The 10,000-nt window shown below is 35.4% G+C and overlaps 1 protein-coding gene across 1 annotated transcript in view; it reads right to left on the bottom strand.

Moving 5' to 3' along the window:
• Positions 1-1,574, bottom strand: part of LOC106880354 (tubulin polyglutamylase TTLL7) — a 34,993-nt gene extending 33,419 nt beyond the window's left edge. Inside the window, exon 1 of the mRNA XM_014930238.2 lies at positions 1,213-1,574. The gene's annotated coding sequence lies outside the window, so the exon portion shown is untranslated. The remainder of the gene's footprint in view (positions 1-1,212) is intronic.
• Positions 1,575-10,000: the final 8,426 nt, after the last annotated feature.

Below are 10,000 nucleotides of genomic sequence, written 5' to 3'. Positions count from 1 at the left end.
GTTCAAATTCCGCCGAGGTCGACTTTGCCTTTCATCCTTTCGGAGTCGATAAATTAAGTATCAGTTACGCACTGGGGTCGATATAATCGACTTAATCCTTTTGTCTGTCCTTGTTTGTCCCCTCTATGTTTAGCTCCTTGTGGGCAATAAAGAAATAAGAAACGTTAGCACGCCGGGCGAAATGCTTAGCGGTATTTCGTCTGCCGTTACGTTCTGAGTTCAAATTCCGCCGAGGTCGACTATGCCTTTCATCCTTTCCGAGTCGATAAATTAAGTACCAGTTGTGTACTGGTTCGATCTAATCGACTGGCCCCCTCCTCCAAAATTTCGGGCCATGTGCCTAGAGTTGAAAAAGAATATGTTGAATAAAATCATGGTTAACTAATCCTCTTGTATTTTCTGTTACCCAAAGCCAGGGCCCATCCGCAACTACAACGCTACCATTTCATTTCTTTCTTTCTTTTTGTTAAACGTATTCATTTCAGGCTAAAATAATTAATGAATTCTTCCAGGAGTGAATAAAAAATTCTCAAACTTAAGGGGATGGGCCCCTTAGATACAAACATGGGCCCCCATATATGTATTCTAATGGCGCAGGATCCCACTTGTCATCGGTGAAGCTGCCAACCTGGCCAGCTGTGTATATATATATATATATATATATATATATATATATATATATATATATATATATATATATATATATATATATATATATATATATATATATATATATATATATATATACACACACACACACACATACAAAGTATGATGATGCAAAGAGGGAAAATGGAACTCAATATATGAGTATATGTATATTTTTATTAATATTTAGCAGAAGCAACAGAGTCAATCAAGGACCGAGGGTTTCGTGCGTTAACCCTTATCAAACGAGTTACGTATGTGTGTGTTTTTAAGGTAAATGTTTACAGTAGCGCTTCCAATGTGAAACTTTTTGTATAGATATTATGGATATGATATACAGGTTAGATAGACAGACAGGTAGATACATACTTTCTAGAGAATATAATACATTTTTCTGAAAGAAAGAGAGCATTTTTACAGGGAAAAAAAAAATTTCTAAAACTTTTTAAAGATCTAACACAAACCAAAGAAAATAAAGTTGAACATTCAAAATAGTTTCAAAGTAGTAACAACAAAAATGATAATAAGTTCTACTCAGGATTTTTTAAATGAGTAGCATGATACCTTTTGGCTTTCTCTTCTCTTAAATTTCGGCCTTCCTTTGGTATTCCTGTTACTTTAGATCGATGTATACATCTATATATGTAGGTATCTGTAAAGTGGTAACGGGTGCATATAATATATAGTATAATATATTATAAAAATGTTAGTATTGTTTAATTTCCGAACAAACGGTTTTGCTGCCGTTTGTATCTGAAGTTTGATTTCTTATCCAACAAAGACAGAGACGCGAGTAAAATTAATAAGTAATAACAGAGAAACGAAAATATAGCTTTGGAAAAAGCCTATCTCTCGTGACCTTAGCTTCCTTGACAACGCCGCCATAACTTACGTGGAAACCATGAACGGACATTCAAAAGAGACTTAGAGAGTGGGGGGAAGGGGAGAGTGTGTGTATGTGTATGTACTTTTTATAACCACTATTTTTAATCGGCAAAAGTTATAAAAGTGACTCTAGAGCCGAGAGTTTCGTTACTTTCTGCCGATTAAAAAATATATAAAATAATTGTTATTAAATATTTTATCTTCATTGATTATCCCGCATATATATATATATATATATATTCTTTCTTCTTTTATTTCAGTCATTTGACTGCGGCCGTGCTGGAGCACCGCCTTTAGTCGAACAAATCGCCCCAGGACTTATTCTTTGTAATCCTAGTACTTATTCTATCGGTGTCTTTTGCCGAACCGCTAAGTTACGGGGGACGTAAACACACCAACATCGGTTGTCGAGCGATGGTGGGGGGACAAACAGATACACAAACACACACGCAAATATATATATATATATATACTACATACATATATACATTTATATACGATGGGCTTCTTTCAGTTTCCGTCAACCAAATTCACTCACAAGGCTTTGGTTAGCCCAAGGCTATAGCAGAAGACACTTGCCCAAGGTACCACGCAGTCGGAATGAACCTGGAACCATGTGGTCTGTAAGCAAGTTACTTACCACATAGCCACTCCTGGCGATTTTTTCTACTCCATCTTCCTTTTCTATTGGACATTCCTCTGTATCTGAAGAAGTGTTTTGCTTGAAACGTTAAACCACCTTTCTTTCCTTCCCTGAGTGTCTGCTAATACTTTGGACGGAAAAAATATGAATTCTGTAGAGGAAGTCAGAACAGTACTGGAGGAGCATTTTTCGTCACGGACATGTGAATTTTGGAAGAGGGGCCTAGCAAGTCTACCAGAGAGATGGAACAGCATTGTAGAAAATTAAGGAGAATATATTTTAAATTTAAAAAGAACTTTATTTATCTTAATTTTGAAAAATAAAAGAAGTATAAAATTACCGCATTATTTATAGGATGATCCTACATATATATATATATATATATATATATATATATATATATATATATATATACATACATACATATATATATATACATACATACATATATAAATATGGGATCTTTTTTAAAACGGGGGCCACATTTTTCATTAATGTTTTGCATAGTGTTTTTGGTACCGAAAGACTTTCAAACTTCGTATACTTATCTATTTTGTGTTATAGAACAGAAAAATATTTTTGTATTCGAATTTATTTCATGTAAAAAATTGTCTTATTTCGATAATTTCAACCAATCACTGACAAGTATTCAGTTGTTTATATTTACTCCTTTGGCTGATTAAGCCATAGCTTCGTTTTATTTGCTTTTTCATTTTAAATTTGCTTTTTTCATTTTCGTTATTTTTTCTTCGTTTTATTTGCTTTTTTCTTTCTAAATTTGCTGTTTTACCCTAACCCTAACCCTATCACCGATAGAATTGTTTCAGAATCGTTTGTTTATGTAGTCGGCACTTAATGTATATCGGCTGAATGGACGTCAGTGATTGGTTGAAATTACAGAAATACGACAACTTTAACATGGAATAACTTAGGGATTTCTTTTTTTTTTAAGAAGACTAAGAAAAAAAGATGTTTTATATGACACATTCTACCAGTGTTCCAAGTTTCAAAGTGTTTCGTTAATGAAAAATGTGGCCCCCGTTTTGAAAAAATCCTAAATATGTAATGGTGTCTATCTGTCTGTGTATTTGGGGTTACTCTAACTCCTCCCACACCGTCCAACCGATTTTAATGATTTTTGGCACATGCCCTAAAGTTCAAATAAGGCCGGAATTTTTCGAAAACTCGGTAATGCTCAGTTGGCATCGATTTTGTGAGCTCAATCGGGCGTTTGAATGGAAATTCCCATAATGAGTTAAAAGTGCGGAAGAATTTGTGCATACATGTAGTGAAGGTTTCGTTGTGTTTATTAAGCAATTGTAGTGAATTATGGGTTAAAATTTTGAGGGCTTCTTTTAAGCAGAGTCCACAAATGGAATATTGGCCCTGATACGGGATACCCGAGTCTATTATAGCTCAGGAAAGTTTGTAGTGTGTTTTTCTAATAATTAGATGGTGTACATGGCTGGCTAGAGATGTGTAATTGCTATTCTCTTTATATTTAAACGAGTTTAAATGTGCACAATATCTTTGTTTAAAAATCGTGGTGGATCCAGTGTAGTAGCTAAAGGAGTTATTTATTATGTTGTGAACGGTGCATTGGTATACGCCGTTGAACCTTCTGTATTGGGCTTGCAGCGGGCAGTCTGTCTCGGATCTGCAGTTGCAGCTATCAGGTCTATGATGGTTAATTGGATATATATATATGTGTGTGTGTGTGTGTGTGTGTGTATGTATACACACACACACACACATTCTCTGGATATTTACTATCCCTTAGGTGTATTTTACACCTAAGGGATAGTTGTTAGATATGTGTCTGTATGTATGTGAGTGTATTTACAAACATATATATACATATATATATAAACATATACATACAAATACACACACACACATATGTTGTATCACCAATATCGTTGTGACGATACTTTTTTTACACTATAACTCTATAATAACAATAAAGCAACGTAGCAATCCAACAAACTCTCCACAAACCAACAAACGATATTCTGACAAACTACCAAAATAACATCTTACAACTTCCTGCGATTAACAACTACTCTGTCTGGTCTCTCACTCAGACCGCTACTATTTATTTATAGTCGTTCGGTCAAGACTATTCTCACAGGAGGTGTTGTGACACTCGCCACAACATCTCCCCTTTTGAGATTTCGACTTTAGTAAGAAACGAAATTTATTTTACTACTATTTTTTTCTCCTTCTTTCCACCAACTCTCCCTTTTTGAAATTTTGCTTCCTTAGGGCGTTCAGTACTTTTTCCGCTTAGGAATTATTTCTAAATGTTCAGTCAGTTTACGTTTTCTGTAACTGCACCTTCAAGGCTCAATCTCTTTCGGTGCTGGCACATCGGACATGTAAAACACTTCCATTGGAATTTCTTTCCTTTCTTCTGTATGTTTGGTTTTTAATTGATTTAGGTGTGGTTTATGCTGTTATCGTTGGATTTTTATTAGATACAGCACTTTCCAATTCTTTTAGTCACTACACCATCCTGCCAACTCTCTTTGCTGTTCTTGTATATTTTGAAATGGACTTTGTCTCCTACATCAAACTGCTTAGTTGAATTTTTTGTATTTTCTCTATATGTTTTTCCTTTGGCAACAATTTGTCGAAGATAGATTTAATACCTCGAGCGAACATTAGCTCTGCAGGCGACTTGCCTGAACTAATATTCGGATTGGGCATTATTCCGTACATCCTTAAGAACTTAGTGCTTGGTCATTTCCGAATTGTTCTGCTAGTTCATTTGACCTCGGGTGGTAGAGCGAGGTAAACATGTGCTTGATTGTATGCATTATGCAGAATTTCTTGAACTCATATCTTGTAAATTGTGTTCCATTGTCCAATACTATGGTGTCCGGAACATCGTACCGAGTGAAGGGTTCATACAGGAACTTTATTGTTGCCTTCAAAGTAAGTTGACTGCACCTCCATACTGCCGACCACTTGGTAAAGCTATCAACAATGATCAAGTAGTACATGCCTGTCACTGGTCCAGTGTAGTCTATATGTTCCCTGGATCACAGACTATCCGTCTCAGACCACGACTGGTATTTCATTGGTGGTGCCTTGGCTGCTAGTGCACAACCTTTACATGATTTTACCAAATTTTCAATGTCCCGGTCCATTGTCGGCCAATACACTTAACTCCTCATGAAAGCTTTCATTCTTGACATCCCCGGGTGTCCACTATGAAATTCATGTAGTATCCGTTTCTGTAGTGCAGTTGGAACTACCACTCTTGTGCGTACATCATTGCAGAGTGAAAAATAGTTCGCATTCGTGTTTCTCTTTTGTTTATTTTTCAAATGTTTCTTTCATTTTTACAATGTATTTGTCCTCCACTGCTTTACTTTTTATTATCTTGTACAGCCACTGGCAACTCCTGAACACTAGAGTAACTGGGAAAGGGGCGGTCCGCCCTGGGCAGCACTTTTAAAGGGGCGGCACTTTTGGGTCTACTGTAGGCAATATGTGGGGTTTTTTGAGGGTCCTGGAGCAGCAAACGGAAGGGCCGCCCTGTGCGGCACATACTTTAGCTATACTAGTGCACTTGAATGACATTACACCTAACGTTTTTAATTTCCTTTTCTGATTGTAATGCGGCTATCACCGTATCTGTAGAATTAGCCTAGATAAACAGTCCGCATGGCCAATTTTCTTAGAAGGGAGGTACTCCATCTTAAAGTTGTAATTTAACAATATTATACCCCAGTGTTGTAATCTGTTAGCTGAATGGGTAGGAATTCCTTTCTACAATTCAAAAATTGATTGTAACGGTCAGTGGTCTGTATGAAGCCAAAAACTTCTACCCTGGAGAAATCTGTGAAGTTTCCTCACGGCAAAAATAATCGCCAAAGCCTAGCACTTATTCTATCATTCACTTTTGCCAAACTGCTAAAGTATGGAGACATAAACAAACCAATGCCGGTTGTCAAGTGGTGGTGGCTATTGTAGGAGATACTTGCAGAGTACCATGCAGAGGGACTGAATCCAGAATCATGAGGTTGGAAAGCAAACACATATGAGAAAAGAAAGTCAAGGTGAAATAACCATCCTCTCCTAATTTTTTCCACAACAAATTCTGATATAGTCGTAACTGACACCATCTGAAAGGTATTTGCAGAAAATTTCAATAAAAAATACCCAATTTTCAGCAAGTTGTGTGGAAACAAAGCTGACATGCAAATTTTCCAAAACTCCTCTCTCCCTTCCCTTGGAAAAACTTTTTCCCAAAAAGTTTCTTTGTAATTGTAATCTATGCCATTTGAAATGTATTTATATAAAATTTCATTAAAAAGTATCTATTTTTTAAAAAGTTATGAGGAAAAAGAGTTGTGGGGTGCACACTTGTGTAGGAATGCCTACACACACACACACACACACATATTACATTACATCACATCATCATTTATGACCCTGTATATATATATATATATATATATATATATATATATATATATATATATATATATACATACGGGGTGTCCACAAAGTCTGGGTACATGGGGATTAACACATACTTTAAGAATTTATTATTTCTTATATTTAACTGTTTATGTTATGATTTTATTTACTCCATGTACCCAGACCTTGTAGACACCCTGTATATATATATATACACACATACATATATATATTGGTGGCGCAGCATCTGCTGTGGCTGTAGAGGCCCACACAAGAGTCGCAGCCATGCATACAGCGACTGTATTTGAAGGAGCTCTTTGCCGGCGCAATTGGTTTTTCCTTCTGTTGAGTGCGTTTTTCTTTGGTGGTGAGTTCCTGTTTTTCTTCCTCTCACTCCACCTCCTTTCACAGTATTTGTCTCCATCATGGGCAATGGGTGGCGAGGAGATGGTCAGAAGAACGCAAAGACATACATGTTCATCTTAAATTTCAATATTTCATCTTTAAAAATGCTTTTATCAACTGAGCAAAAAGGAAGTGAAAGAGCTTAGCTCTAATCTGCCCCAAAACGTAGAGACAGATAACATGCTTGGACTGGTAATGTTATATTAGCCAATTAATGTTGAACAACACTTCTGTTCTGTTGATAGAGGGATTTAATCTTTTAAGAGTTGCTTTCTTAATCTTAAAATACCCAATATTTCATTCCACAATTTGACTCTGGTGAATGTCAATGGTTTTTGTCATTATTTATTTATGTATTTGGTGCATGAAAGTCATCATCATCATCATCATTTAACATCCATTTTCCATACTGGTATGGGTTCAACAGTTTGACAGAAGCTGGCACGCTGAAGGGCTGCACCAGGCTCCAGTCATCTGTCTTGGCATGGTTTCTACGGCTGGATACTCTTCCTAATACCAACCACTTTACAGCGTGTACTGGGTGCCTTTTATGTGGCACCAGTATGGCAGCATAGATGCTTTTTATGTGGTGCCAGCAAGCAGAGGTGTTATTTACATGGTGCTAGTATTGGTGTTATTTATGTCACCAGCATGGGTGCTTTGGAGGTTCAGATCATTTCTTGAAGATGAATTCAATCTGGTGCTTGTAGTAGAACAGGGCTTCATTCAATTTGCTTAGTGTGTTTTGTTTGAATATGTTGTATTTTTCTGTAATGCACAGAGAGCAAGTCCCAGAAGCATTTATGCATGAGGTTATACATTCTAATCTTCCTCATTTTATGCTTGCAGTTACATCTGCAAGAATCAAATTACAAACAACCAAACCAAAGGAAAAAAACAAGTCAGATCAAATCAAAGATGCATACACACTCATATGCACATGTGTACACACACACACACGCGCAAGCACGCACAGATGGTAATAAACAAAATTATCCAATCAGAAATAATTGATATATCATACTTCTGCATGAAATACTAAATACAATCCACAATTGTGTGTGTACACACACATATGTACATACACAAACATACATATGTACACACACACACATGCACACACATGCACATATGGAAACATGAACTCATTAACAAAGCTAACCACAGAAATAATTCATTCAACCATGAATCCTGATATTGGCACCCATGAAATACAAAACAATACAATAGACACACACACATGCACAAATACACACACACATATATACATGTATACATACATGCATATATACATGAATTCATTATACATATATTCATACATAAATACAAACATATATATATATATATATATATATATAGTTATATGCACACACATGCATACATATATGTATATGTGAGTGAGGGCATGTATATATGTGTATGCATATATATGTCTGTGTGTATATGTGTATATTTTATATATATATATATATATATATATATATATATATATATATATATATATACAAATACAAATATACATAGACAAATACATATATATATGTATGTATATATATATATATATATATATATATATATATATATATATATATATATATATATTTATTTTATTTATTTATGTGTTTCAGCCAAGTGGCTGCGGTCATGCTGGAGCACCACCGTGATTTTCCGTCTTTATGCTGTGCTCTCTTCACGTTCCTTGCATGGCTCTTCTCCCCCACCTGATATGGTCCAATCAAGAGTTTTGGTGGCACATCTGGTGTATAAGAGAATTTGACATCGCTGCCCTAAACTGCGTCTCATTTCGAGCCATTGGTTCGTCTGGTATCGTGGAGAGGAAAGCGTCGAGTTTTGTCTTGAAGACCTCTGCATCCATGTCTTGCAGGTAAGGAGAAAAAATTTTTAATGTAGTGGTCAGCGATCTATCATGGTGAACACACACATATATATACAAATACATATATATATGTATATATACAAATACATATATATATATACATATATATATACAAAAATATACAAATACACACATATACACACACACATACACATATCTACGAATATACAGATATATACACACACTCACACACATATATATATGTATACATATGTATACCTACACATATACATATATATACACACACACACACACACATATATATATATATACATACATATATATACATATATACATATAAGGATTTATTTTTCGTAAAAACCAAGGCTGTGAAGATTTTAGAACATGAAAACTGTAGAAATGCATACGTACTACACATGCAAACACACATGGAGGCATCTTTTGTTTTCTATGAACACATACATATATTTATAATGGCCTTTAGAAGTTGAAATATGTCACAAACATATTTTAGGTAACTGAAAGCTCACACACACACACACACACACACACACACACACACACATGCAAGCCAAAAGTTTGAAGTCACTTAATAAATATGTATTCTTCAAAAAAGTAATGAGTGATGCTTCCGTTTGTTTTTGATTATTTCATTTTAATACGACTTGATATAGAACAAACATTGATATTCACTTTAGAAACACACATACACACACACATGTGTGACATAACATGTGTATGTATGACATAATCAACAGATATGAGAGTGTGTGTATGAAAGTGTGTGTATGAGGGTGTGTGTATGTGTGCATGCCTATGCATATTTGTGTGTAGTGGAGCAAGCATATATGCGTGTGAATGTGTGCTTGTGTGAACGTGAGTGTATGTGTGAATGTGCGCATGTGTGAATATGAGTGTGCTTGTTTGAATGTAAGTGCGTGTGTGCATGTGTTTGTGTACACGCATCCATTTGTTCCTTGTGCTCTTTCTCTGTTAGTGAGTGTGTATATGTGTATGCACACACACACTTACTAATATGTTTGTGTATGTATCTATTTTTCTGTGTGTATCTATGTTTATGTGTATATCCTTGTAAGCATGTATAGATATATGTGTGTGTATGATCATTT

Source organism: Octopus bimaculoides, chromosome 23 (assembly GCF_046866305.1).
Source record: "Octopus bimaculoides isolate indiv1 chromosome 23, ASM4686630v1, whole genome shotgun sequence".
NCBI classification, from domain to species: Eukaryota; Metazoa; Mollusca; class Cephalopoda; order Octopoda; family Octopodidae; genus Octopus; species Octopus bimaculoides.
The sequence above is the reverse complement of the archived record's forward strand: the minus strand, read 5'-3'. Positions and strand labels throughout refer to the sequence as shown.